General features: G+C 36.8%; 1 long non-coding RNA gene across 1 annotated transcript; it reads left to right on the plus strand.

The window, feature by feature from the left end:
• Window positions 1-2,458: 2,458 nt before the first annotated feature.
• On the plus strand, window positions 2,459-3,211 carry LOC138133423 (uncharacterized). The gene is made up of 2 exons (XR_011160359.1): window positions 2,459-2,633; window positions 2,679-3,211. It is a non-coding gene; the product is annotated as an uncharacterized lncRNA (long non-coding RNA).
• The last annotated feature ends 2,257 nt before the right edge of the window (window positions 3,212-5,468 follow it).

Here is a 5,468-nt window from a genome sequence, read left to right on the forward strand (position 1 = left end):
CAATCAAAAATCGTAACGACGAAAGTAAATAAGAAAATAATTTTTTTGTTTTTTATAATCGCTGTGATAGTCATGCAACTAAGGACTTTTACGCGTTTTCATTGGATCATTCATGATCACGTGATACATGAATTATATTGTCATTTATTTTGTATGTTTAAATTAACGTTTAATAAAAAAGTTGCCTGTTTCGTTTGTGTGTTCCACTAAATTAACAAATTTGGTCGTAGAAAAAGTATAGTATTCAACTCGTTTATAAACTTCTCTAGACACTTGGTTATTAAACACTCGCTCCGCTACGCTTCGCTCGTGCCTAACATAAAACGCGTGTCTAAAGTGCCGTTTATAAATCTTGTTGCATAATATATTATTATTACTTTCATAAATTAAAAATCGAAATATTTGCACTGCAGAAAGCCACTGCACGCATAATATACAGTGCCTTTTTTTTAACGCTGGCCATAGGGATTTACATGCTAAAAAGTTTAGGGTCTGTTAATGAGTTTTTAGTAGGAATTTTTAAGTGAAATTTGGTAGAATATTAGATTAGTATTTTATAAATCAATTTCAGTTCGGCCCATCGTACAAAGCAAAATAATCACGGAGTTAGAGCAAAAATAGGTTTATTAAATTTACTACGTGGCTTGCCAAGTAGGCTGACGTAATGTAAACTCAACAAGCGTCAAACAGTAATAATTTTCAATGGACACCTTTTCAAATAAAGAAATGATTGAATGGGAGAGATTTTGAAAAATGTGCAGTTTTATTTCATAAACATAAAACATAGGAAATCATAATTACATCAAAATAAATAAAATTCTACTTCAACAATTTGAAACAACTTTAATTATTTTTGAATTTTCATTTAATAAATTGTTCAAACTGTCTTCCATAGGCTGTAAGACACTAAACTAACCAAGACGATCATAAAAATTTTGTCGAACATTTTGTAACTGTCTACGATTATAAAACCTGGGCAAGAAATAATGTAATAAGTTAAAAGTAGTTTTTTTTAATTAATTCCGTAATTATTTTATTCTGTAGTATAAAATAAACTTAAATTGATTTATAAAATACTAATCTAATATTCTGCAAAATTTCACTTAAAAATTCCTGCTAAAAAGCTTATTAACACGATCCAAAGTTTTTGTCATGTAAATCCCTATGGCCAGCGATAAAAAAAAGGCACTGTACATATGTATTCACCGACTGGATAGTCGGTGAATGTGCGCATTCGCATAGTACACCATGCTCTATCAATAGTTGGCCAACTTTCTTGTTGAAAGGGAATCGGGAAGTCCTTGCAACTATTTTTCGATCAACCTGTCGGCCGACTACAATCGCTTTAGTGTGCGCACTCACATAAGTCCTCATACTTATTAAGAACCAACTAAATTGTCGGCTGATGAAAAGTCTGTAGTGTGGCCCTAGCCTAAGTAAGTATAAACTGTTAAACGGGCCTATTCTGTAACTCGTCTGTTAATTTTAACCATCCGCTAATAAATTAATTTTTAACAACCGGTTATCTACAAATAACCAAAATTCTATTCTGTAAGACAAATTATTAACGGGTAGGTTAAAAAGCATTATTTTAGCGGCTAGGTTATTTTGAAGAATGAAGTCAGGCACGGAAGCGTACAAATATATATGGCAACGTCGCAAATCACTGTCAGCTGGAGGAACAACAATTATTTGCAAAAATATACCTAACCTCAACTAATAGTTGCAGACTACATTGGTATGGGCACAGACTACTCAAAAACGTGAAATTGAAATTAAAAATCGACCGGTTTTTGTTCTATTTTCAAAACTCAACAGTTTATGATTTATCGAATTGTTGCATTACTTTTGCCCCTCACTGTATAAATGAAAGTAATTGGTAATTGGTACCACTTTTACGACAACCCTCGTTAAGCGGCAATAAACCACTCAAGGAATCAAAAGGTCGTTTTAAATATCGATAGATGCACTTTAGGTATCAACTCAAATACGTTAAGCTTGCCCATTGTAGCTTGAGCTGTGAGGGATGCGCAAAGTTGAATAAAAAGGTCAGATAAAGAGGTCCTGGAAGCGGCAAAGAAATGCGACAAAATTAGTAAGACCACTGCGCATCCGGTTCTTACAGCTCAAGCTACAATGAGAAAGCTGTACAGGGTGATTCATCTTTTACCGCCGGTGGCAAAATTACCCTTAAGAATTGAGAAAAAATTATGGAATTGACAGATTTGATTGGTCGAAAAATGTATTTACGAGTAGGTACATTTGTCGCCTTCATTCCAGTTCATGCACCAAAAGAATATTCATTGCGAATGCCATTATACTTTAGGACCGTTTAGGTGAGGGGAGGACTTTCGTCCGACTCGTCCACCTGGGGACCGTTCCGGAGCGGAGCTACTCAAGGTCCGGGTAGATGTCCCGAGGGCGCTGTCTAATTGGAGCCAAGCCTCAATGCATTTTTCCAAACGAAACCTAAAATTATTGCTAACCTTTTGCAACATATATAAACGATCTGGTGGACGATCTCGACGTACCGCACCTCTTGTTTGCTGATGACATGAAGATTTACCTTACGATAGACTCGATTGATGATGCTCTTCGACTTTAGGGCTGTATTGAGGAGATCTCTAGAAGGTGTAAGTTAAATAACCTTGTTCTCAACCATCTTAAGTGTAGCATAGTCTCATTCACAAGGAAGACCAAGCCTCTCTTATTTGACTATAAAATCAACGGCTCCATTCTTACAAGACGTGAGTCTATTAGAGATCTGGGTGTCATCTTCGATTCCAAACTATCCTTCGGCGAACACATTCGGACCATTGCGGGGACTGCCTCCAGGGCACTGGGTTTTGTTTTGCGTGCTGGCAGGGAATTCTCTGATGTCGCGACCCTGAAGCTTCTGTACATCACCTATGTGAGATCCCGGCTCGAGTATGCTTCCCTTGTGTGGTCACCGATATATGATGTTCACTCTTCTCTTCTGGAGCGAGTGCAACGCAGATTCCTGAAGAATGTAGTCTTCATGTTGAATGGTGCATATCCGCCTCGTGGGTGTCCACAAGGTCTTCTGCTCGGTGAGGTTGGTCTGCAGTCTCTGCTTGATAGACGCATGGAGCATTCGGTGATCTTTTTGTTCAAATTGTTCAGAGGGCTGCAGGAATGTCCTCACGTTCTGGAGAGGATCAGCTTGAGGGTTAGCCGGTCGGGATCTAGGGTAAGGAGTGTTTTCTACATCGGTCAGCGCCACACGGACATCGGGCTCAAGCCACCCGTCACTCGAATACTGCGAAATTACCAGAATGTCGAGGCCCACATCGATATTTTTTGTTGCAGCATTTCGCAAATCAAAAAATTCTTCTCCATCTCCTCGTGAATCAGGGCGATCCTACTCAGATGAGTGCTCGGTAGTTGTAGCCTGGATGTTGGGGTGCTCTCTGTGTAATGGTTGTTGTGTTGCGATTGTGTTTTGTGTATCATTTTCTTTTTGGCAGGGCTTCTAATTGGGCGTCAAGCCTGTTAGCCGTCAACAACAATAATAATAATAATAATAATAACATATTTGCATCTATGGACGTCAAGGTTTGTCGAATTTAAATTTAAATTAATCCGGCATTTTATTACCAGTGATTTACTCTCCATTCACTAGAATACCTATCTTCCAAATTTCACAAAAATAAGTCCATAAATAATAGGGATACACCTGACCTGACCCGACCTGAAAGTCTTAGGTGCGACGCTTTGTATACAACGTGTCTGAGAAATAAATCCATTAATTTTAACCAGTGACAGACAGATCTTGTCAAGAACAACAAAATTGTTATATATCATTTTTTCGATTTAAGCAAAAATTTTGTGAAAATGGCACGTTTATCTTCGAATATTGAATACATAGATTTTGTGTTGGCGTATGGTGAAGTGTGCGGGAGTGCTTCTCAAACCCAGGGAATTTCCGAGCGACTTCTTCTTGTGGAGCCACATGAAGGACTTGGTACATTCGGTCCCTATTAATACAGTTGAAGTTTTAAGAGGACGGATGGAAAATGCTGCCACAACAATTCGCAATAACAGAGAAATGCTCCAAAGAGTGAAAAAATCATTTCGTCGGCGCCTTCATTATTGTATTCACAATGATCACTTTGAACATTTCTTATAATGGTTAGTGATTACTGATTACTACCCTAATTACTTTATGAGAATTTTTACGGATTAATACACTAATTTTAGGAGACATTTTGTCATTAAACCCATATTGATATTTGGATCAACTATTTGGAGCCCGTTTTTTAATATTCATATTAATAGAATAGAAAGAGTACAAGACAGATTTTTCCAGTATGTAGCTGTAAAATTAAAAATGACTAATCCAAGGATCACGCACGATTATTTTCAAATCGCGAACATATTGCATCTTAGTTCACTGAAGTCACACAGAAATTATGGGTACGTAAGTTTTTTGCATGGGATATTGAATGGTCTGGTAGATTCGAGATTTCCCTGAATTAGGAAGTAAAATTAGCCTTTACGAAAATTGTACAAGTTTAAGAACAAGAGGTCCGTTTGTCATTCCATTCAATAGAATCTCCTATGGAGGAAATTCGCCAGTGTCCAGGTTATCAAAATTAGGGAACTCCTGGACTTTGGAACATTTGATACTCTCACAATCTCAGTTTAAAGTGCTAGCGAGGAACATTTACCTCAATGACTTTAAGTAAGTATAAACTGTTATTGTTAGTTAAAATGAAATTATTAGAAGTTTGTAGTTTAAGTTTGAGTTTTTTTTTTAAACGGAAAGTGGGTACGGCTACCATGTTAATTTATTATAACGGATGACTATTAAAATTTTCACTTGGAGTTGGCTTTGAACGAGTTTTTATTTTTTCTGTTACTTTAGACACACGCAAGAACGAACGACAAATGTCAGTTAGTACAATTGAAACATAACCAAATTAAGAGAAAAAACATTTATTGAAATGTCAAACTTGTCGGTGTCTAAGGTGCAACGGAAAACAAAGAATGATTCATAGCCAACCCTAAGTGAAAATTTTAATAGTCACCCGTTATTAAATAGGCTTACGGGCCTATTCTGTAAGACACTTGGTAAAAAGTTAAATGTTAAAACAACGGTTAAAATATTTTAAACCATTGCGCTATTCTCTAAGCCAAAATTTTAACCAAAAGTTGTTAGAATTTAACTCAAATTGCTAATTTTTAGCGGGTGGTCATACCCAGCCGTTAAAAATTAACTTACGTCAAAACGGTCCCAAATTATAATGGCATTCGCAATGAATATTCTTTTGAAAAATTTTTCGACAAATCAAATCTGTCAATTCCATAAATTTTTCTCAATTCTTAAGGGTAATTTTGCCCCCGGCGGTAAAAGATGAATCACCCTGTACAGCTTTTTCATTGTAGCTTGAGCTGTAAGAACCGGATGCGCAGTGGTCTTACAGCCCCTTCACTAATTTTGTCGC

The sequence above is a fragment of the Tenebrio molitor genome, chromosome 6 (assembly GCF_963966145.1).
Source record: "Tenebrio molitor chromosome 6, icTenMoli1.1, whole genome shotgun sequence".
Classification (NCBI taxonomy): domain Eukaryota; kingdom Metazoa; phylum Arthropoda; class Insecta; order Coleoptera; family Tenebrionidae; genus Tenebrio; species Tenebrio molitor.